Genomic DNA, 25,580 nt, shown 5'->3' with positions numbered 1-25,580 from the left:
TATATATTACACGGCCTGCAGTAACGGCCATGTAGTTATGGTTAAGTTGCTAAACCCATAGGAAGAGCACTTTTTGGGCAGCTTATATCTTCGCTCCCCCTGGACAAATCCTCACCAAACTCTGCAGAAATAGTACATGGCCCGCTCTGAATTCATTTGGCAAGTTTGGTGAGGTGGCTGTGTTATGTTTTTGGGTTGTGCTAAGTGGGCAGATTGTTTGCATGCATTGGCTGTATTATGCTGCAGTGATTGTGGCCTAGAGTCTTGGGTGCATGGCCAGAGTCTAGGCCAGCATAATACAGCCATGTATGCAAACATTTTGACAGTGGCATGTGGATTGCATAGGAGTTTGTGCACTGGCTGCAAGTAGTGTAATAGTATTTGTACAAAAGTGGAGAGGGTTTGTGGCAGTAAGTTTGTTGGACTGTCTTCAGATTGTTCGGTGTATGATGGTCTATGCAGTGGGAGGTGATTGTGGGAAGTTACTATAGTGTTTGGTGTATGTAACCAATAGTCGTAGAGTCTTGGCCACTGAATGAAGTATTGTAATAGTATGTCTAGAAAAGTGATCAGGGCCTTGCATGGCTGGTTTATTGGATGTAAGAGTTTGTTGAGTGCTTGTATGTCCTTGTAAACTGTGTGTACAGATGTGGACAGGGTCTCAGGTGGTTGGCTTATGTGTGCATGGCTGTTTTATGCAGTGGTGATTGTGACCAGCTACTAGACTCTTGGGTATCTGGGTCGTGGGCATGTATTGAAGAGTCTGTACACTGGTTGTAAGTATTCTAATAGTATGTGTATAAAAGTGGACAGGGTGTGTGTCAGGTGGTTTGTTGGATTGTCTTAAGATTCTTGGGTGTATGATTATAGTATGTAGTGGGAGGTAATTGTGGCCAGCTACTATGGTCTTGGGTGCATGGCTGGAGGTGATGCAGTGAAGAGTTCAAGAGTGTGTCCACTGGTTGAAGTACTGTAATGGTATGTTTCGAAGAGTGGAGAGGACCTTGCGTGGCTTGCTTACGGCACCCAACAGTGTGGTGATTGGTTGCATGTAATGTAAAACTATGTGTATAGAAGTGGATAGGTTCTCAGGCAGTTGCCTTATGTGTGTGGGTTGTGGCGAGTGTACAGATTGTTGGGTGTGATGATTGTGTCAGCTAGTAGTCTTTTCAGTGGCTGCAAGTAGTGTAATCGTATGTGTCTAGAAGTGGATAGGTTGTGTGGCAAGTGGTTTGTTGGAGTGGACAGTGTTTTTTTGGGTGTATTATAGACTGTGCAGTAAGTGGGAGTAATGTTATACTATGTGAAGTGAAGTGGACAGGGGTTTAGGTGGATGAGTTATGTGTTTGGGTTGTGGCCGATGAGCAGATTCTTGGGTATTTCATTGTATTATGCTGTAGTCGTTATGGGCAGTTACTAGAGTCTTGGGTGTGGAACCAACTGTCGGTCCACTGGCTGGAAGTATTGTAACAGTATGTGAACTTAAGTGGATAGGGTCACAGGTGGCTGTGTTATGTGTGTGAGTTGAGGTTAGAGAGTAGATGTTTGCATGCATGATTGCATTATGTTGTGGTGGTTGGGGCTAGGCCCTAGACTATTGGGTGCATGGCTGTAGGCCTTACACACAAGAGTGTAGGGCCTGGCTACAGCTATCGCAGTATAATACAGGAATGCACTGAACGTTGTGATACAGGTATATGGTTTGTACTAATATGTGTACAGAATGAAATTTGTACATTAAAAAGAAGTATGACACCAATCATTGTATACTTATTGTTTGCATTGTTGAGGCTCAATGCAGTTCTTTGCATGGTATGTGGAAATGTAGCAGAAATTGTTCTTTCATTCTGTGTGATAAAAGAAAGCATAACATGTTATGGTAGGTACTTTGTAATGTGTTATGAATTGCAGACATGTGTGTACTTTGTGGACCCTCATAATTAGTACTTCACAAGTACTATGCTTCAAACAACTGTACTGTGCAATGTGCTCAGTTCATGTGTTTGTTTGCATAATCATTGGGTCTGTGGGAAAATAAAATTCATGCAGGTTTAAAAAAAAACCTTTTTAGGTTTATTTGTTATGTGGCACAGTCTGATCGCTGTTGTATGCACTAATTATAGCAATGTTTAAGGTGGTCTATTGTAGTAGGATGAATTAAAAAGGTGTATGGTTTTTGTTTTGGAAGTGGTGGTACTATGGTTGCAGTTAGATATCAGTTGGCGTATTCTAACTGTTTATTTGTTGGTGCCTTTTAGCTGTATTTCTTTATGTGTTTGGTGGTTGTTGATGTAAGTACTGTGGTATTGCACAGTAATGTTGCAGAATTATGGGGTAGATACCTGTTGGCGTATTCTAACTGTTGATAGTTTTGAAGTTGTTGAGGGCATTTATATACGTAGTAAGTGTTGAAGGGTTTCCTCAGAAAAACCTTAATTTTTGCGTTGGGATTTCACATTGTGTAGTGATGGGAAGTTTTATTGCAGTATTATGGTTGCAGTCAGATAGCAGTTGGCGTATTCTAACTGTTTACAGTTTCTCACTTCTGCAGGGTATGTTTTCAAACACGTTCATTCTTGTTGGTGGGTGTACATTTTCACTCTTGTGAAGTGCATTTGCAGCAGTATGGGTCTAAGTTGCAGTAGCTGTATATATGTAGCATTATTTTGGGCACTGTTAGATAGCTGTTGCCTTATATTACCAGTTGGTGGTTTCAAAAGTTATTGAGGACAGTTTGTAGATGCTCATACTCAGATTAGTGAGTACATTTTAGTTTCAAGAATATTAAGTAGGCATTTGCAAGATTTGCTGGCAATTTCTGCTTCAGAGTAATGGAAGTATTATTGCATTCAACCATCCATATTTCTGTATGAAGTATAGTGACCTGCATTGGTTGTGGCTCCTGTGTGGTAGATTATGCCTACTGTTGTGAAGGTTTTCTTGCCAAGTGATACTTGGCCATGTGTGAAGCCAGTAAACTTGCAGTTGTTTTTGGTACCATCTGCATTGTAACGTAAAAGCATTACTATTACGTATTGGCTATGTGACTGTATCTGTATTGTGGAACGATTATCAGAATTGCAAGTAGTACATAATATGCCATGGTTTGCATTTCGTTCGAGCTGCTGAAATGAAATGGATTCACAGTTAGGTATAGATACACATGCAAAGCGCTCATTAGGGACTTGTTAATGAATCACATGGCTGCAGAGAGTGCATGTATGTTTCCACAAGTATGAAATATGCAAGGTTTCATTCATAGGTTTTTTTTTTCCAGTACTTGTAGTAAGTACATTAGAAATTCTTGTGGATCTTCTTGTGTGTTTATAGTGAATCTCACCATTCCCGCACAGTAGTCCAATGCCTGCCTTATTCCAGAAACACTAAGTGTTGCCAGGATTGTTTGTTGCATTTCTGTGAATGAGTAACTGTCATATGCCCAGGCTCCTGGCGTATATGGCATAAGTGGAAGTTAAGCTGCCATTAGAATATTCCATCACATTTCATTCTCGTTTCCTGGTGACGGTCTAGTCTTTTCTGTCATGGCCGCTGCTGGTAGGTTCTTAGCATTCAAACTCCCGGCAGACGGCGCGTTGCATACGCTCTGGATCCCGTGTCTACTTTGCGGCCTCATGCTTGTTTTCTTTCTTGTTCCGTGCTCTGAACCCTCTTTATCTCAACCCGCTCCTCTACGGGGGCTCTTCCTGACACTCCTCGGTGCTCCATCCACCCTTATGTTTCTCTCCTCTTTGCTCTCTCTCCTTCGGTATTCAGTTTCCTTGCTTCCACGGCTGTCAGTTTGATCTCTCTCTTTTCCCTATTCAGCCTATCCAGTGTATCTTTAGTTCTACTTCGTCCCTCTCACGGAGAAAAATATTTACCTGCCATTGCCGCCGCGCAGAGTGTTCTTATCAGTCCAATCATCCCCATCTCAGGAAAGGCTTACCTGGTATTGTTGAACTGACAACAGATCTGCATCACCAAAGAAGAAGTTTGTCAACTAAAGGATTCTATCAACCCAGGGTTTTCTGTGCCTGTTAGGGTTTCTGCCTGGATCTGTCCTTCTTCGGAAGAGGGGCCACAGTGCTGCAGTTGACAGGTGGCCACTGTGGCTTCCTCCCAAGGTAGGGCCACGCTTCATAAAAAAGAGAAGGATTAGAGAACTAGACGGTGTCTGACACAGAGCAGTGACACGGGTGAGGAGGAAGGGGGGAGTCGCGGGTCGAGGAAGAAAGACACAGATTTAAGAGTAACATTTGCAAACACAATTAGTCTGTGCCGTTTAAGTAAATGTTTTCAACAATTGGTGGCAATTGGAATAGAACATTGATTGCTACATTTGCATGGCAATCTACACCAGTCTTATTGGAAAATCTGAATGGACCAGACAGTTCTGTGTCTGAGTCATTTGATGGAAGAACGAGTAGTTTCTTTGAAGAGGTAGCTGTCTTGGTTTGTGCAGTTGGGTATGCATTTGTCTTTTCAGAACATCCTTGTTTGGTTGTGGTATTTGATGAAGTACCAGCTGCTTTCAATTTCTTTGGTGGTACTGTTGTGAGATCATGTATAAATTGAGTTTGCACTGGTTTTCTCTTACAAAGTTTGCCTTTTTGAGGAACAGGTTACATTTTCAGATGGGGTGTGTAGAGTGCACGTAGTCTATTGTACAATGCAATGAATGTCAGCGTTGACTTTACTTGTATCAAAATTGACTAGAAATAGTCCTTCAAGTGTACATAGGAGTGACAGTGCTGCGTAACTCACGCCTTCTTTAAAGACTGTGCTGACAATATCAATCAATGCTTGATCTAGGGTTAGACCTTGTGATTTATGAATGGTGACTGTGTATGCTAGAGACAGAGACAACTGTTCTCTGCATACATACTGTGAAAAGAAGGAATCGGGCTGTTGAGCGTCCTATCCTTTTAACTTCTGAAAGTTTGTCAAAGTGAACATTGGCAAACTGAATGCTGTTGTCATGTGGGTATGTCTGGAAGCCAACAACTGTACCAAGTGCTCCATTAACTAATACTTGCTCCACATCAAGGTTACGCTTTAGCATCATTCTACAGTTTAAGTACAATGTTAACATTTTCTCTAAACCAGCTGTGTTCGAGTTTTCTAAGGTATTTAGTCGTGCTTTGGCTTGTTAGATAGGTAGTGTCATACTGTGCATGTCCAGTTTGTGTAGTAAATTTTCACTAGTGGTTGCATTTCTTTTTTCTGCATTGTTTCATTGAATTGTGCACAGCTTGCAAGAGTTGGCATTAGGGACATACAGTTTACATTTTTGTGTGCTAATTGTTCCATGACATTAGTAACACGTGTTATGGCCGTATAACTCATGGATGCGTCTGGTATTTAATATAGACTGTGCTTCCTTAGATAGTAAACTCAAAATGTTGGCAATTGACGGTGTTTGTTACATCTAAAAGGGCTTCAATTTGCCCTCATTTTAGTTTGAGCAAACTTTTTTACATTGTTCCACTTGCCATGAGCATAAAGTCGATCCTACATTGGGAAGTGGTGATTGTATTGTCTCTGTCTGTTGCTTTGGATTGGTAATTTAGCCCATTTCCGTCTTTTGTGTCATTTTTAAACTTGAGCAACCTAGGATTAGTGTGACAATCAATGGGCTATTAAAAAATTGTCTATCCCATTAGGTGTCACATGAGTTGCTTTAAAGAGAAAAACTGATTCTCTTTATCGTCCTGGGTTAACTCTCTTTTTCCTTTCCCATGTTTTACTGGTTGTCTCTTCCTACTCAAGTTTATCCGGAAGAGAATGGGTTGGGACTCTCAAGGTTGAATGCATTACACACCATAGAAGTGGTACTTTCATTCTTATTCTGTCACTATTAGACAGGCGTTGTAACACTGCAACCTAGTTGAGAGTGCACAGTAGGCAGGGATAGTACCTCTGTTTCGCTCTATCCTTCTGTCTTCAGCAACAACCTTGTTCTATTCCCTTTTTTATGAATAGACTTGAGTCCACCCCACAGTAAAAAAACGTTTTGGGCTTGGTTCTACGAACTGGACCTAGTCTTGGGCTCTTTGTTAGCTGCTACTAGCTTTTACACAGTTGTGTGTTGCCTAATCTTTTGTGTGAACATTAATTACTAAGGGCAATACCCTGTCAATTTGTAGAAATTGCCCTATTGTTTGTTTATAAAGAGATCTGCATACTGACACATGTTTTCAATTAGTTCTTTGTATTGGAAATGTTGTCAGAGATTTACATTTCCTATGCTGCCAAGAGTTTTACGGCACAGTTTGTGTCCTAAGGTTTTAAAACTAGGCTCACCTTTCACTGGTGTTCATTGAAGAAGATCTCCGAAAACAATAACATGTTTCCTCCAAAGAGTTCTTTGTAGTCTGTTTCAAGGACCTCTTGCAATCAAAGCCAACATTAGGTTGGAGACCATATGCTTCATTTATTAGCAGCATTTTCATTTTTTTAAAACTCTGCATAGCTCCATAGCAGCTTATGCTGAAAGTTTGTAGTAGTCCAATTTGTTTTGGTGTTCTACTGGAAGGAGTAGCAATCGGTGTGAAGTGACACCACATATGTTGTAGGCAGCTTAAACTGTGGGGACAGTTACAACAGCTGAAAGTTTGTTGTTTGTCAATTGTTGAAGGAACTTGCTAATGATTTTTATTAAGAATGTTTATACCTGGAAGTACCTCTTTGCCTCCCTTGCTGGACCTCTGTGTGGACTTTTGTTGTGAGCGTGGAACGCTGTATAACGTGAGAGAAAACGCCGCTCGCAGCATACTATTGGAAGCTCCGCCCACTTGGTGTGTACAAATTGTGACCGCGTGAGCACCTGGCGAAGTACCTGGAAGTACCTCTTTGCCTCTTCGCTGCGTAGTAGCGGGGAAGCGGCAGGGAGTTAAGGAAGCCACAATTGTACTTTCGCTTCTGTCAAGAACGGTTGAGCCTGGTAGCAATGCTCCAGTTTAAAGTGCCTACTCTTTAAACAGGCATGCCTGACATCAACTCGCCACTTGACCGAGTGCTGAGACAAAGATCGCTATCACTTGGCTCGTGGAAACGAGCATTAAATCAGTCAGCCTCCACTCCTCTAAGTAAAAGGACGCTAAAGGCTGCCAACATTGTTCCTCTCTACTCACCGGCTTCGGATATCAGGAAATTTTGTAAGGACTTGTATCCTGGAGTAGAACAGTTAAACTGTCCCCCTGCTGATTCATCAGAGGAAGTGAGGTTGATTCCAGTTAACAACGTGGAGGAAAGTATTGCCCCGTTGTCACCCGCCTTAACGGAAATGGCGACCGGGCAGGAGTAGCCTCTGACTCCTCATTTATGGACAGTGTGTTTTTGAAAAATATTCCACCTACTGCTGAACCGGCTGAAATTGAAACTGCCTCAACCAGCTTAAATGTTTCACCAGACATTGCCATAATAGATCTGGATTTAAGCGCCTCTCGTTCTTCGGCTCACTGCCTTTCTGCAAACCTATCAGGTTCCCCTATTTTGTTTGATGGGGATGACAACTCAAATATAGAATCAGTGGCCTCCTTCTATGCTCCCTACTCCTCAGAGACAATCTGGTCCGACTGTAAATTTTCCATCTCTCCCAAATCGGACTCTGTTACAAAACTAGTGGGAATCACGTTGAATGCCATGAATACAACAATGCTCTCGTTGAGCAAGTTATATGAATCTTTTGATAAAAAATTGTCTTTACAATCAAAACAAATTGAACAAATTTTGCTATGGCAAAAGGAAATATGCTCTGTGTTGAGCCGGAAGACGAAAGAGGCGCAGCCCGAGTCTAACGTGCTGATTGTGCGAGCTACGGTCCCATTTCATGAAGCTATTATTTATGACTTGCCCAGCCAATCCAACGCAGGCAACAGTATAACAGTACGGAGCCAATCTGTGATCCAGGCACCTTATAAAAACATATACATTTTTTTCTAATTTTCCCAAAAAGAAAACTCGATCTTCTTCGCAGACAAAACTATCAAAAAACAAAAAGACTCAAAGATAAGTTCTCAACAAATACAAAACAATTGTTTAAAGCTATTAACTGCTATAATAAACGCTCAATAATGGTCTTGAATGCAGTATCAAAAAAATATCAACAGCAAGCTCATGTTAGGGCATCTCATCAACTAACTAACATGAGCAAAACAGTTGTTCCATATGAGCCATTGGATGAACTGGTAGAAGTTGCTTTGTGCCGAGAAGGAGAGAAAGACATTAACTTATTACACATACGGGTTCAACCTAGTACATCTAGTACCAGTCAAGCTACTTCTGAAGCTCATCGGCAAGTAATCAGAAGAGCTGTTGATGCCTACATGGCAGGCCATCTGCTTCTTCCGATTGCACAGAAGCAAACGACATCAGAGGTCCTTGCTAACAACATAGGAGACAGTGATAAGGAAAGACGTTTAGATGGACACTTATCGCTGGATGTACACATCCCTAGCAAATGCCATAGTGCCCAGCCCTCTCTGACTCATGGTAAGTGTCCTGAGGCTGAGAAGATAAGTCAGAATGTCTCTAATATAGAAACGCCAAATGTTCTTCCCGAAGTAGATCACCGAAAAATTCAAGGGAAAAATAGCTCACTGTTAGATGACATAGCATAATTAACTTAATAAAAGCGGTCCTAACCTCAAATAAAGAGATGGGCTTATTACCGAATAACGTCAAGTTCTGTTAGGCGATCCTCTGCACACCGATCCACTGCACACCAGAACACTGCTCACATTTCCCCAACACCTCCCTCCAGGGTTCGAGGCTCATGTGATTCGGTTTACCCAAAGGACCGAAAACTCCATACCAGGTACGATTTACAGGCTCGATTGCAGCCCTTCCTGCACTGGCAGTTGCCATGGAGAACATACAGCAGAAGGGGCGGCGTTACACCTCCACGCCGATCGTTCACTTGCTCACGTGATCCAGAGTGGCGTTTCCCACGTGACCTTGGTGGACGTCACATGACCCCGAATCGCACTGTATATAAGGCTTGATGCACGGAACACTCATTGCTTCTCAGCTGTCTTCAGACCCTGTTTGGCGCTACGTTTGGATTACACTACTGGTTTACCTTGATCTTGGAACTCTCTCTTGGACTCCTTCGGATTACCCTTTTGTACCCTTGCTTGGAACTGCTTACCTATTGCTGGATTTCTGACACGACCCTAACTTGTCTTCGGATCATCCCTTGGAGTCACGCCTTCAGTCCTACAGGTGGCTTATCCTGCATCCACGCTTGTCTGCGGTCCTCTTGTTCTAGGGACCGCCTCATCTGAGTCTCGAACCTCCCGCCTAGGTTTCCTGGGTTTTCCAAACACCGAATAGGTAAGACTATTCAGATCCTTTGGTCCTTGTGATATATTGTAATTGCCTGGTACTTAACCTCGTTCTTTTTGACAGCAACATCGGTGTTCCAGAGGTTCCGTGGATCCGGGAAGTAACATCTCCCACCTGTGGCCCCAAAGGTCACACAGTGGGTTTCTTTTAGTTCCCCTGTGCGTCACTTGAGGACAGAGGTTTCAACAGTCTACATGACACTCAAGTCAGAACAAGTTCGACCAATAAGTCCCAAAGTCAAACTCCAACAAAGTGGACAATTCCCAGCCAAAGAGACCAGCCGCTCATTTTTTAAATTTGAAATGCAGACCGAATCCATGCAAGCAAAACGATTTGAATCGGCGCTCAGTATTGACAATATTTCCGGAGATCCCTCAACTGGAGGATATTGCCTCGTCGGATATCACATTAGCTGAATTTCCAAGGGCCCCAGACTAAATATAGTCAAAATATGGATGAACTCTAGAGTCATCCAAAACACCATCTGACTGGCTAAAAATCAGCTGTATGAGTTGGGCTTTGAAATCTTTACAGAAACCACAACACTGTATGATCTTAACATGGTACATCAGAAAACAGTGACTAGGGAACAAGATTCTCTTACCACCTCTGGCATAAACATGGCTATAAGTAATCAAAACACTTGCGTGTGCAAATGCAATCAAGCCTCCAAGTAAATAGATGTGCTAGCATATAATGCTGAGATTAGTTGCTAAGTTGGAACACCAGAGGTTTCAAGCATTTGCTAAACAATAGTGAAAATTCCTTGCATAAATTTGAAATTATACCATTGCAAGAGACCTGGCTCACAAAGGTGCCGATTTGGGACAGGTATGATGTTTACTTGAATCCAGCAAAAAAAACAACCAGAGGAAGACCAACTGCTGGGTTACTTACTGCAGTAAAAAAGGTCTGCGGTATAAAATCTGAACAGTGGGCCACAACGAATAGCTTTATGCAATTGACGAAGGTTCATATTCAAATGCATGGTTTTGCTGTAATTAGTGTGTATTGGAACCCTGTGGGAATTTCTGACACATGCTTCTTTAAGGAACTCACAGATTTACTCATAATGATTACTCTTGAGCCTACGGTAAATTATATTATAATTGCAGGCAATTTTAATATAAACTTTGCTTGTGATAAACTGCAATCTAATAATCCTAGATTGCTAAAGTGGTCTCTCTTCATGAAATCACATAATCTGTGTAGGCTTAACAGAGCTTTCAAGTCAGACATTCCTATGAGACCTACCTGGCGAAGGGGTGCGAGTCATTCCACCATAGATTGTATTTATGTCAATGACGGTTTATTACCTGCTATTTGGGACTTCTGCATTATTGAAAACAATGCTAGTGATCATGATCAGCTGTCAACCAAATGGTCTTTATCAATCAATAAACCTCTTAGTGGGAATTTTCCCCAACAACGATTTCTTATTGTGAATCCAGGTCACAATAGACTATGATGGTCGGAAGACTCTCTAGTACACTTTAATCATATGTTGTTAGAGCAAAATATGAAAAAAACTAGAGGTAGCATGTCAAATGTTACTTATTGTGATATAATGAAATCGACTCAAAATAAACCCATGAAGAACAGATGGGGAGAAAGTAATCGTCCTAATCTTCATGTCTACAATCATGAGATAAGATTGCAAAAAACGTTGTTCCGCTCTCAAAAGCGTGAGGCCCAAAACAACAACTAGCTCTGAGACCTTTCATAATAACCCGATTGAGTACCAGATATAAAAATTGGTTGACAGCAAGAAGGGCTGAATTATATCAACAAGATGGAGCTAAAATGTTAAGTATGCTTCAATCCAAAAATACAGCCAAAATCTGGTCCGTATTAAACCAGGCTATACAGGGCCCGCACATTTTGCATCAAGCAAATGGTGTAGTTGAACAGAGGTGAATTGACCACTTCTCTGAGCTCTACTCCCTTTCAGAAAACTCAATGGATCTAAATATAGTGGATCTAAAAGAATTTAATATCAAATTTGATCTCGATGACGTGCAGCTCTATATTCAAAGAGCCAGCAGTTCAAGAGCGTGCGGGCCTGATGGCCTTTCAAACCTAATCTTGAAAAGGCATCTGGAAATTGGGCCAAGATCCTGTTCAACTTCTTCACTGCGATAAACAATACCCAGACTATTCCATCATCTTGGAGACATTCTATCATTGTCCCAATATATAAAAAGGGCAATCGTCAGTTACCATCGAGCTATAGACCTATAGCACTTCTCGACGCCTCTGGGAAGATTTTTTCCAGATTAATACTAAGGGATTTCAATAAATGGACCACAGCAGCGCAATTAAGAGATCCGTTCCAAGACAGTTTTGTAACCGGCCTAGGTACTGCTCCTGACATCATCACCTTAAATATGATCCATTCATGCGGCCCGAAACCAACCGTTCTACTTAGCATTTATTGATTTTAGAGTCGCATTGGACTGTCATGATGCCTACCCCCGGGCATCCAGACCAAGTCCAGCAACCTCGGAAGCAGGCATCATGTTACCCAGAAATTTCCCAGCAAACCTTGTTAGGGGCTATATGGGTACAGTCCTGGCATCTATGGCGCCAGGCTCATATGGGGGAACAGTTCTGGCGCCATAGACGCCATGGCTCATATGTTAAAACTTACCTGATGCAGACCATGCTGCAAGAGATCCAAGCCCATGTGAGGCTTGGAAGGAACTACTATTTTGTTACTCGGGTGTGGTTGTGGAGGAATACTTACCTTGCACTACTTTGGAGGCTATTTAAACCACGCCCAAAGGGGAGGACACGCTTCGCGTTATTCTGCATCCTGCAGCGTAACGCTCACCGTGCCTGCAGTCAGCATCCAGCCTCGTGCCACGCCCGCCTCGAGTCCAGAGTGCCTAGAAAGAAGGGGAAAGAAGAAGAAAGGTTAGAACAAAAACATTGGGTTTCTTACCTGATTCCGGATTCATCACACTTTTGAACAAGAAAAAGACTATATTTAAACACTTCGCATCGCCAGCAGCAGCGCCGCGCCATACTCACCGTTCCTCGCAGCATCTGTACGGTCAGGCGCTGCCTCCATCATTATGTTGCCGCATTCTAGCACCTAAGGGGAACAAGAAAACAATAAGGTGAGCCGAGGGGAAACAAACAAGGACAATCTCTTGCCACCATATACTTACCTGATTTTACCGCCAGAGGTATTATTCACCAGCACGCCAAATCTTCTTACGCCGCACCTGTAAGGAAAGAGAAAGCAGCAAGTTAAACTTTGGCATCATTTAACGGACAGCACAGACTCTTACCTGAACTCTTTAGCTGCCACAGAACTATCTTCTTTTGGGTCTAAGCTGCAAGATAAACAAAGGAATTGGACAAGAGTGATTATTCAGACATTTTTGAACTCTTAAGAACTATATGCTTACGATCCTTCGCTAGGAGTTTTGGAGCCAAGATTTGTCTAGAACTCTTCCAATATCCTCAAGCCAGTGAAGTAACTGGCCATCAACGCGCCCCTGCGTTCCTCGCAGGATGGAGAGCTCATCATTCAAAACTATAAGGTGAGCTTTCTGAACGGGAATATCAGAGGTGATAAATGGGGACGCAGTGAGGGGCTATTACTCAGATCCATGGGTGGCTAATTCCCTTTCTCCGCCTTTAGGAGACTACTTCTACGGGTCAAGCAGACAAAGCTAGGTGGGCCAATCCAGTCAGTCATCTCTGCACTACGCATCACATTGGTGGAGACCGTGGCTATCCAGTTCCGCCCGACACCCCTGTGGGAACCAGGTGAGTGTAACATGGACTCCATCGATCGCTCTAATCTCTATCATAAACTGGTTCACTACAACTGCCCACAATCACTCTGTACGCTCATTCTGTTTTTGCATACAAAAACAACAATGCAAGTAAGACTGACTACCGATGGACATCTCTCTGCGTCATTTGAAACTCTACGTGGACTTAAACAGGGCTGTATTTTGGCCTCCACCATAGTCAATATGTTTATTTTGGATATGGGGAAGATCTTCTTAGAAGTAATGGGCGATCCACCAAGAGTAGCTGATCAGAAAATCCATCATCTACTATATGCCGATGATCTTGTGCTTCTATCACAAACACCAGTAGGCTTGCAAAACATACTTGATGCACTTGATATCTATGTAAGAAATATTAACTTAGTAATAAACACAGACAAAATTCAAGTTATGATTTGTAAACCAAATAACAGAGTTAAATTAAGGTTGTATAAGTGGAAATGACACGATGTGGAATTTGTTAGGGTTTCTCAGTACAAGTACCTTGGCACCACAATAACTGACATAATGAACTCTGAGACAAAAAAGAGAGTTAAAAAGCAAACTGCAGACTTTAATATCCCAAGCAAAAGTAATAATGTGGAAATTTGCAAAATTCTCTATCAAACATACTGTGGCATTTTACCAACAAAAGGTAATTCCAATTATGATCTATGGAACTGAGGCGAATATTCCCAAGGGTCAGTGCTGGTGGGATAAAATCAAATCACGGTTCTGGAAACAAACTTAAAACCTTCCAAATTGCACACCACTTCCACTGATAAGATTTGAATTGGGGTTAATCTCACTCCATGCTCAAGTCCAGTGGAAAATGTGTGCCTTTTTGAGAAAGTCTCTCTTGGATCTAAATATGCCGAACATCTTGGGCATAGTTGCTCGATATCTATTAAGTGGTAATCATTTGTTCTCTAAAACATGGCTCAAATGTGCCATAAACATCTTGGCAGATGCAGATGTAAAACCTGATCAATTACTGCGAAATCCTGATAGGGCCAAACTCTAAATTTACCAATATGATTGGATTGTGAACCATAGTCGCTGCATGAATTATAAAGATTTTGATTCTAAATTGTTCGGCCATAAGAAATTTAGTGTCATGACGGACTACCTTATTAAGTGCCCTTCCACATATATAAGATCACAATTTTTGAGGTTTAGGCTAAATCTATGGCCCACCAGGGATGTATTGGTAAGAAGAAAATTATTATCATTGGAGCAACATTATCGTTGATTCTGCAAAAATATTACAGAATGCGAAACATTGCAACATTGTATCGTAATATGCCCAGAACTAAAGCATGAGAGAAAAATCTTATTTAAGAAGATTACTGTTAAATATCTTCAAATGGAAACTGATGAAATTTGGTTTGGGCTTTTTACAAATATGAGATTAGTGGTTTGTATTGCTATAATTCAATTTCTAGATCTTATATTTTCTAAACATCAAAACAGCCAGTGAAGGTCTTAATTACTGTGACGTATTTTCATAAACCGTGGAAAGATCTGTAGATTATATGCATGCCAACTATTGAACCATTAATCTTTTATCCTCTTGTTTTTTCCCCTTTCATATATTTTTCTTCTTTTGTCTTCTTCTTACCTCTTTTTTACTTTTTTAAACTTTGCATGCATTGTAAGTGTAAGTTATAATGTAAAATGTTTAAATGTAAGACTGAAAAAATGTTCAAACTAAATTTCTGTATAATGTCAAATGTGTAAATGTAAGACTGAAAAAAAAATCCTTTCAAATTTAAATGTCTGTATATATCTGAAAGGTTGATTTTATCAGCCAAACAAATAAAATCAAAAAATAATAATTATTATTAAGAATGTTTTGTCTGAACCAGCTTGACCACTTACATACAGCAGCATAGGTTTATAGTCTTGACAGGTACAAGTTTTAGTTCCGTGTTGCACACCATGTTCAATTTCTTTAGGTACTTCTAGGAAAATTATGTTGCACATTGTTTAATTGTGATTTAAGTAGAGCAAAGTCTTCTAAAGAATGCTCATACTGACACATGGGGTTTTCTACTTCAGTCATGGCTAATTCTGCCTCATTTGCTATGAGTGGCTGTCCAAGTGGTTCTTGGCTTCCTGTTAGAGAAGGTTGACTGTGGTCAGGAGTGTCTATATTTAGTTGTGCCCGGAGTTGTTGTTCTTGTTGGTGTCTATTGTCCAACATGTTTTTGTACTGCGTAAAATGTATATCTGTCCTAGTGCTTGCACTTGCATTCAAAGCATCTTCATAGGAGGCATAGTTGTTTAATAAATCTTCTTTTTGCCATGGTTTAAAAAGTTGTAGTAGGACCATGTAGTACAGTTCTTTCTGTTGAGGAGTTTTAATGATAGCTTCATATGATTAATCAGGCTGCGTTTGGTAAGTTTAACCAGGCTGCCCTCACAACTTTTGACTATTTATTTACTTTTTTTCTCATGTGGTTTAATATTATTTTTGTATGATAAGCTTTGGGCTATGTGGTATAGGGACATGGTTTCCAAAGCAGTACTCCTGTTTGGGTAGTATGTGTCCAATAAGTTGTTTTTGAAAATGTCCTGGGTGTGTGGATATCGTTTTTGGCTATTGTTTCTATGTCTTGGTATGATTTGAGAACTCTTTTTCTGCATGCAGCAGGACCAAGGCTTAGCCAGACTATGTTTTCAGATTTCCCATACAAGACAGTGCCGGTTAAACGGTCTGCGGCTTTGTAGCAGCCACATTCTCTATGGAAGAGCATTATTTTGCCAAAGCTGTACAATTTCTGTGACAGTGTTTTGTCACTTGATATGTCATCCCAGAGGTCTTGAAGCTCTGTTTTCTCTGCTTTGGCATATGATATGGTGTAGTCTGTGACAGATCGTGCAACTGCAGTGGAATTGTCTGCAATGTGCTGCACATCTGTATTTGCATCCCGAAGGAGGGCAATGATTGCATTGTAATCATTGATGTACTTTGATGCTTCTGTTCTTTTTATGCAAAAAGTGTTCTTAGGTGATTTGCCTTTCAAACTGTGTCTAACTGAAGACATGAAGCTGTTCACTTGTCCTGTTGCTGAAACTGGTCTAGGGAAACCAAAGCAGCATTTGGTGTAGTATTTCCCTTTGTTTTTATATTTGCGCCGACAATACTTGCCACACTTGTGCCTTTGAAACTGCAAAATATGTGCATGTAGGTCACGATGTGTACTTTCTGAAGGGATTTCGTAAGTGAAATTTGTGAATGAACTGCAAAACAGTGGCATCACTGTCCTGACCAAATTTAGGAGCATCTTTAATCCACAAAAGCATGTGGATGTGTAGTGCTACTCTAGCTTGATATTCTTTTCTCCAAAAGAAGTGTTCCACTACTCCGAGGGGAGGAACAGTTATTACAAACGAAGTGCAACATGGCAATAAAGCGATGATGGAAGTACCTTGATACATTTACAGGATCAAGAGAGCAGAGTTCTCCTAGTGTTTTTATGTCTATATCTGCTTTGTTTTTGTTTGCTATTCATAGGAAATTGTGCAAGTCTTCCCATGCATACTCTGCACAACTTAAAGTCACAAACCATGTGGGCGGGCCAAGTTTGCGTATCATACAGCGTATATCTGCGCAAAAATGTTTTGAAAATTGGAACCTGTTTTCAAATGTGTGTGCAACTCTGTAAAATAGAGTTGCTAGTTCACTTTCAAAGAGGAGGTGGAATATGTATTAAATGTTTTGTCTGAATCTGGGGTCTTCAGAATACATTTATAAAGAGCGGTATTCTCATGCTGTCTTTTGTGTGCACCTTTCATCGTACGTTCCACCTTTTCCAGTAGGAAAAAGTAGAGAAAAGGCTTGTGCTTCTACACTTTTTTCCCATATATTGATTGGAGATACTTTGGCTTGTCGCATTTTATATGTTTCCAATGCATTGTATATGTTATCTTTGGAGTGCAGTGGGTGAATTGTATAGTGGTCTAAAATATTGGAGGCTACAGTAGGATCTAGAAGTTCAAATTGGCCAGTTCCTGAGGGGTCCTGAATTATTTTGGTGGTTTCCCTCAAGTTTTCTTCAATGTTTATTTCTTTGTAGTATTCATTGTTTTTTTTAGATATTGCAGGGCTTCCCTAATTTTATGTAGGTACACTAGTTGCTGCCAAATTCTTTTGGCTTTTGTAGGTACACCATTCACTAGGATAATCAAAGATTGATCTATTGGCCGTTGCACTGCTAGAGTATCTACATTTCCTTTCAGATCTAATGGCAAATAAACGGCTTTGCCACAAATGATTTTCAGTAAATCAGAGGGAGGCAGTTTTGCTGTTTTTGGTTGAAGGCGTATTATTGCTTGAAATGGGTGCACTGTTTGGATTATAATGACTCATACACGTTAAGTTGTTAGAGTGGTTTTGGCAGTGGGAATATTTCCAAGTTATTAGTTATAGCCTGTGAAGGCATTTGGTTGTTGTCAAGTTTTGCAGTGCAGTATCTGCAAAGTATTGAGGGCTTAGTAATTTCATATTTGTTTTCTGCTATAAGATAGAGAGCTAGTTGGAACCACTGGGATTCCTCAGTGTCTTCTATTTTGTACATTATGTCTACAGTTTTGGTGCTCTTAAGTTATGCGACTAAACACACACATACTTGGTTTGGTACTTCAGCAGATGTGCTTCTAAACTTTAGTATTTCTTTTTTGTATGTGTGTAATAGCGGTTGACATCTGCAAGGTTGTTGCTACTCTTTTCTAAAAGGTACTGGATTTTCTAAGTGCTCTTCAGTTCCAAAATATTTGCTTTGGATGGGGTCTATTTCTTCGAGCAGTTCTCTGGCTGTACCATGTAGGAGAATGTCATTTAAATGGTCCAGTGCTAAAGCAGGACTTTTTGCATAGTATACTTTGTGAACGAGATTTCGTACAGTCGAATGGTGTGTTGCTAACATTTTGATATGGTGGAAGGTGCTTTAGCAAGCAGGTCCAGAAATGCAGGCTAATGAATGCCCTCGTAGTCCTGTGTATTTGCGCGCTGGACATGAGTCTTTAGTTTGACATTTTAATTTGTCTTTGCCTTTCACATACTGATTGAGGAACTAGCGTGAAGATGTGAAAGATCTTTTTTGCACGTTACACCTTGATGTGCACGGCCATTTGTGGACTGGACGTATTGGTTCGGTGGAATGGAGACTTCATTATAAGGTTGCTGGGGAGATTCTTGTGAGCAGCGTTTCTTCTTCCATAATGGTATTGTCAACCTTTTCATACCCTCGCCCATTGCAATCTTCTTAATATATTTCTTTTTATTTTTACATTTCGAAAGAGGAGTCACAGTTTCTTTCCTGCAAGCTGCTTTAGTTTTGCTTAGTGACTGTATTAGCTGTTTTGTTTGAAATTTGGTATGCTTTTTATCTGCTCTATTTTTGTGCTGCTTTCTACAGAGTTGCTTTTTGGTAGGCATTCTTTAGTGTCTGTTGGAGAAGAAATGAAAGTGTGGGTTGGGAGGTTGTGCAATGTATATGCATTCACTGTGCACAAGTGTCTGAATATGAGGGTGGGCATACATATAGAGGTGTGTGATTGTAGAATGGACTGTTACTTCAGGTTGGGAAGGCTGTACTGGTATCTGTGTGTTACTATACCGGTGTTCCGATGACAATACAAAGTGTGCACCTGCTTAGGTGCAACGGGTAAGAGTGAAACAAATGCTGTTGGGTTGATACAATTGTGTTGCCTAGAATACAAGAATACAAGGGAATCCTACAATTACTACGCCGGGTTTACTGCGCCAGCTGAAAACGATGACTTTATTAATTTTTTAAAAAACCCATTTCTCAGATTATATATGTGGGGAATGGGGTAAAGTAAATAATTAATGTTGGGGGAACATGGGGAGTAGCGGGGGGGTATCCCCCCACATATATAGTCTGTGAAAAGGGGGTCGAAAAAAAGTCGGCATTTTCGGCTGGCGCAGTAAACTGGGTCGCAATAATCACATAGATCTGAATACAAGAACACTGCACTGTCTGAGTAATAGGCAGAACACTGACAGTATTGCACTTACTTTGTTGGATGTGAACAGTAGGTTTCTTCTGGGTTCTATTTTCTACTTGAGACGCCACTGGCTTTCAGGAGAGTGGTCTTCGCTGTAATTGCGAAAGAAGGAAATTAGTACGTGTGTGTTAATGGCACAGTCATTGCACTTGGAGAACACATTATGTAAAGTTATAGAAGGATTTCTTGGCAGGAAGAGAAAGTGTGTGTGTGAAATTGCACAGCTTTGTATATTAATGGGGTCTTGAGAGCATCAGCATCGTTGCTATGGGGTGGAAGTGTGTCCTATGAGGTACACTTTTGCAAGTGTGTTTGTTGCCGTTGCACCATTTACTTATTTAGAAATGGATTAGTGCAAGTTGTAGTAGGGTGAGAAAAAGGCTCAGAAAGATGTACAGATTGGAAAGGATTAGGTTTCTGTGTGTGGAATTCCATTAACTTTCCCGTACATAGGTGCTTGCTACATGAGTGCAGAAATCCTTTCTGTCGTTTCATCTATATATCCACATTTACAAATGGCACTGTTCCCAATGTACACGTGCATTTGTTTGCTTTTCAAGCAATGGTGCGTTCTGTCAATTGTGCAAAGTATGTACTTGCATGCTTTGCGAGCATACATGTAGTTTCCCTTTTCTGTGTGCATTCTGAGCATTTCACATAGGACCTGCCTTTTCAACTAGCTGTAAAAGTGGTTCCAATGTGGTTTTATTTTTTTATTTACGAATACATCAGAGAGAGTGGTGATAAAATGGAAATATGAAATGTGAAACAGTTATACAAGTGGGCATTAAAAGAAGTAACACAGCATTGTAAGTAAGTGCCATTTGATGTTAGGAGATGGGACAAATGACAGTATGATTATTTAGTAGGTTATGCAAGGTAAGTGACAGGTAGCCTGTTCAAATGCATGAAATGTATGTACTTGCTATGCTTTGGTAAGATACAAGTAGTTTTCTTTTTCTGTGTGCATTGTAGGCATTTTATAGCAGGTGTGTTAATGGGGGAAGTGGTTGTAAAAATGGCAGAAGGAATAAAGAGAATAACAGTTTGCACATTACAATGGCTGATATGGGTAAAAGAAAATGTTGAAAGCACCCAGCATTGTAAGTGCCACTTGATGGTAGGAGATGGGACACATTACAGTATGCTTATTGAGTAGGATAAGCAGGGTAAGTGGCAGGTATCCTGTTCACATGCATTTGTAAAACAGTTGGCAATGTACTCTACAAAATATAAAAATATATGCATACCTGTAGTTTGTGTTGATGGATGCAGATGTGGATAAATCTGGAAGCAGATATGTTGGAGAGTTGTTCTGGAGGTGCTTTGCTATCACAGCCGACTTGTAGCCAGAGTGTTCGCGTTAGATCGAAAGTGCTGAAGTGTGATCACAGAGGTAGATGTAGAGGTCTTGGGTGTGATTGGTGAATGGTTGTGTGACTGCTTATGTGTAGTCAACGAGGGAGTGGTTCAGAGAGTGTTGTGGAAAGGGAAGGGCTGCCCTTGTGTTTTGGGGTCCGCGGACAACACGGTATTCCACGGACAGGGCTTGCCGCACCCAGGGCTTCTCAGCATGCCTGGAATGCAAATGGGACTGGGGGATTAGCCAATCAGGTGTTGAGGGTGTGATTCATAGGGAGAGAGAGTCATCCTTTTTCTCACTGCTGTTTGTAGTGAAGATGGCTGTGGTTGGAGAGATGGAGATGAGTGTGTGGAAGGTGGGAGATTGTTTTATGACTAATCTGCAGAGATATGCAGAGATATGTGGCATTTCTGCCAACCTTGGATTGGAGGGAGTAGAGGCTTTGTGGTGTGGTGTGCGCCAGGAGAAATTTGAATGGTGTATTTACACTTTGTAAAAATATGGCTGTTTTCAACAGTCCAGCTGTCCTGGTGATTAATTGTGGAGGAATGTATTTGGGGTATGTGATTGCAATAACTTTGCAGGGTGCACTGAAGCAGTTGCTGAAGGAACCAATGCACCTCTTTCCATGTGCAAAGGTCATCTTTTCCCAAATACCACCTAGGGCTTCATGGATGTGTCCTAGTGTCTTTAATCCTCAACAAGACAAAGGAAGGCCTCTTGTTAACCAAGGGATATCTTGTTTTATGTGTGCTGTTGGGATGTCTTCATTCCCAAATGAGAACATGTTGGAGGATGGTGCAAGTTCTTTTTTTTGAGATGGCATTACTTTGACGGTTTGTGGGAATGAAAACTTTCTTACTAATATTCAAAATACAATCAGAAGGTTGTTGTAAAATCATGTATAGTACATTCAGCAGGTGTAGCAGAAATCTTTTGAAAAGCCCCCCCCCAAAAAAAGGCTCTTTTCAGAGCCACAACCAAAGTGGAAATGTGCTACCCTGGTTGCAATTTCTGTCCCCAGCCTCGCGAATTGCACAATATGTCCGCAGACACCACAGTAGTCTCTAGAGCGCACGTGCCACATCCAGGGCTTTTAAGGCTGGCAGGCATGGAAATGGGACTGGGGAGGCCAGGGTATTGGTCAATACATTTTCCTGGGTATGCTGTGCAAAGAGAGACTATGGCAGAAGGTCTTTTTGCTGAGAGGAGTGCAGATGGCTATGGCTGTGTCTTTCAGGAAACAGAGTGTTTGGATTTTGGGAGACTCTTGGATACATTGGTTGCAGGTGTATGCGAAGCATTGCGGAGTGGTTGCACATTTTTGATTCCATCATGTGGATGTGCACTGATATGGAGTGCGTGAAATCAAGTGGCTGGATTAGGTTCTTCTATGTGTCAATTTGGTGACACATCATCATCCAGACATTTTTATTAATTGTCGAGGGAACAGTTTAGGACATGTTACCGGCATCTCACTGCAGTTTGCGATGAAGGAGGAACTTGGGAAAGTCATGGACATGTTTCCAAACTCCAGAGTAATTTCTTTTCGCATTGCACAGAGACAGGCGTGGCTGCGCTCTTCTTGATTTGGTCCGCAAATGGAGAAAGCAAGGCGCATGGCCAACGAGGCTGTTTGCGCCTTTTTGAGAGATGTTGGCATGTCGTCCTTTCTGTTAGAACACCTACCTGGACTTCACACTGCTCTTGTCTCCGGACGTGGCAGGTGTATCCACGGTTCCGGCTCTGGAGACACGCCATCTCCCAGCGAGTCGGCGGTTAGCGCATTCACTTACGTGTGCGGACCTCGTGGGTAACCAGGAACAAGAAAGTGAGCTTGTGTTCCAAGCTCGTTCTGGTTCCCGCTCTGCCATGACGCACGTGCAAGCCCGCCAGCGCTCCAAGCCTCGTTGTCGTGCCGGACGCTGTAAATAGCGTCCAGATCTCTGAACTAATCGTGTCTTAATGTGGTTTGCTTCCTAGCTGACCGTAGCTTTGGTGCCTCTCGTTCTGCTCCAGTTTTCCACGTTTCCTGGTCTGTGCCTGCCCTCCTCTCCGGTTCACTAGTTTTCTGGGGTTGGCTCCATGATACCTGTTTGGGTCCCAGCCCTCTTGGTTCTCCCTGCCTTCCTGCTTCCTTCCTGTCCTCCTTGACCCCCAATCCTTGTCTGGGGGGGATTGGCTTCTGGTCCCTTGCTTGCCTCCTGGGGTCCTTTGGTTCCCTTTCCTCCTGGGTTCCTGCCTTACCTCAGGTCCTTCCAGATCCCTTGGGTTACTACCAATTGGACCCGATCTTCCTTGCTGTTAGGAAGCCTTCCTTGCCTGCCTGGCTGAGGGTACCAGCCCCCCAGATCTTCGCCTGCCTCTTGAGAACAGTTTGTGGAACCTTTTGAAGATCCTCTCAGCCATTCCAGTGTTTGGAGATTGATAATCAACTTGGACTCTAACCAGTTTGACACTTCCATCGACCTCCCTGTCAGTGCTTGCACTGTCCCGACGTCACGTTAATCCGCAGGGAGGTGTGTCTGTGGCGTCGGGAGGTGGTTCCCATCCACCCTGTTCCACCCTGCTCTGAGACCGGACGGCCTGGCGTCACTGGCGAGAACAGCAACCAAAACCTCAGGTATGCAGCGCTCTAGGGACGTGCACCTTAACACTTTCACATGAAAATATTACATTTTGTAGCACAAACATTTTTTCAGAGAGATGGAGTCCATCTTACTGATGCAGGTAATCAACTTTTTCTGTGAAATATTCAAAATGCATTATAGCCCTTTTTGCAAGTATAGGAAGCATTTTCCCAGTAGGTGTTGGGCTGTTCCACCCTTCCAAAAACAAACACCAGAAAAAAGCTCTTTTCAGACCCACCACTTTCCCCTGGAAAAGAGTGCTATGTTTTTGAAAGTGCCACCCCTTCTATTTTTAAATAAAAGTCTGCAGAGTGTCCGCAGACTTCTCAGAATGCCCAGGGCCCTGTACCATTTCATTGGCGCTTCTATTTTTAAACTGTGAAAGGTGGTTCTGAAAAGAGCCTTTTTCTGGGAGAAGGGTGTTGTTGTTTTGTATTTCTCTTGTTTTTTTTAGACATGACAGATAAGGAAAGGAAGGGAAGGGAAGAGAGGATAGGGAAGGTGCACCAACCACAGGGATAAGAAAGGGAAAGTGCAGAGAGGAAGATGTTGGGTGGGCCTCACTTGGATAGGGGGCACACTCTCTCATGTTCCCGGACCAAAGCTTCAAAAGCACTTTGAAATTGCTCCCCCCTGCAGAGTACAACGTCGCAGTACATGCACAATACAGGGACCCTCGAAAGGTAAGGGTCTGCTGCATCGCGTAAGACTGGTTCAGGGATGCGCTGCCCGACAGGAGTGTCTCTTGTGGTGGCAGGAGCAGATACAGAGGATGTTGTAGAGGAACTCAACCTACTACTTTGTTCAAAGGGGACGACCCTCTGTACTGCCACCTTGTAGTTGGACCTCAGGTGTCACCACATGGAGGTAGTCCCGTAGCTGTACAGACCCGGTTTGCCACGACTGAGCACCATTTTGCACTCTTTTGTGCTCAGTGCAGCTCACCTTGTCTGCACATGCCTTGGGTACCCTCCAACAGTGGTAAAGAGCCTCCACACCCAAGAATCATGCTGGCTGCAGTAGTAAGAACTTCCACTACCTTATCCTCATCTTCATCCCTCTCTACATCTCCACGCCTGTTCCCCTCTCCAGGCCCTTGGGAAGGTGGTGTAGGGGGTGGGTGTGGTGTGAAGCAGAGGCAGCAGGAGTAGCCATGGTTGCCATCTGATCTGGAATGTAATCCAAAAGTAGTTCAGTCTAGCAGGAAAAGCAATGTAAGCCAACAGCAATGTGCAGCAATGCTTTGTCCTGGTATCCAAAAACAGAATGAGCAGCTCTGGGGCGTGGCCTTTTATAGGGGTGCTGGGGAGCGCTCCGCGGACAGCCACGTGCTCCGCAGACACTTTGAACACCAAAGAGAGTTCAAGAAGTTCCTAAAAGTGTGCAGATCGCCAGGGGCATGGTCTGGGACATGTGCAAGGGTGAAGTTTCATAGTAAAACATCTTGGATTGCTTATAAAAGTACTTTTTTGGAGGCTGGGGGCCCAGACACTGCTCATGGAAAAGGAGAGTGGGTGCGGTCACATGGTGATGCCGCGGATGTTCGCGAATGGGATGGGCGTCCATAGGACACCTATTGCGTGGGATCGGTTGTACGCATGCGCATAGGTGTTCCACGGACAGGGTTGGGCTCCCCAGACTAATTAAAAGTGTGACACACATGCAGCGGACAGTTCCCGGACAGGCGCGATGTTCGTAGGACCCCGAAGGTGGAATGAGCATGCATCCAGGTGTCCCACGGACAGGGCTAGGGTCCCCTAATTAAAGGTGTGTCACAACCTTGCGGACATGCAGACAGGCCTGGTGTTCTACAGACACCTCTGTTTTGATTGCGGTAGCCCGGTCAGATTAAGTGTCCGTAGGACACCTCTATTTTGATTAATTACAGACATTCCGGACAGTCGCGCTGTCTGCTGACTCCTAACGGGGCTTTTAAAATAAAACGCAGACACATACAGCAACAGTATACATACAACTTCATTTACAGACATATATATAGAAATTATAAAAGACGGGGAAGCAGAAATGGTGACATATTCAGGGGAATTGGGGTTTTCTAGAGGTTGGGTGTTAGGAGAGGAAGGGATCGAGGTCTCATTGTAACGTATTTGGTGATGGGTAATTTGTGGGGATGGTTGTCTGGGACAGGGAGAAGGGGTACAGGTGGGGCAGTGCCATTTAATATTTTCCATGATATGTCTTTGTACAAAGTCTTTCAAATCAGCAAAAGTGTTCATTAATTTATCAATTTTTTCTTCCAAGTGCGCATGATGATTTTGCACAGTGTCACTTTGTTCTTCTATATGCTCTTGGAGTTGTACATGATGTATTGTTTCTGGGGCATTGCCGCTATTTTCTGTATGTACTGTTAAAGAAAATAAATGTGTCAGGTACATGTGAAACAATGTGTATTAA

General features: G+C 42.3%; 1 protein-coding gene across 3 annotated transcripts in view; it reads right to left on the bottom strand.

The window, feature by feature from the left end:
- KIRREL1 (kirre like nephrin family adhesion molecule 1) overlaps positions 1 to 25,580 on the bottom strand; it is a 2,247,154-nt gene that overhangs the window by 422,873 nt on the left and 1,798,701 nt on the right. The window lies entirely within an intron of this gene.

This window comes from Ambystoma mexicanum, chromosome 1q (assembly GCF_040938575.1).
Source record: "Ambystoma mexicanum isolate Mex_15411 chromosome 1q, UKY_AmexF1_1, whole genome shotgun sequence".
Classification (NCBI taxonomy): domain Eukaryota; kingdom Metazoa; phylum Chordata; class Amphibia; order Caudata; family Ambystomatidae; genus Ambystoma; species Ambystoma mexicanum.
Note: the sequence above shows the minus strand (reverse complement) of the source record. Positions and strands in the feature narration are given on the sequence as shown.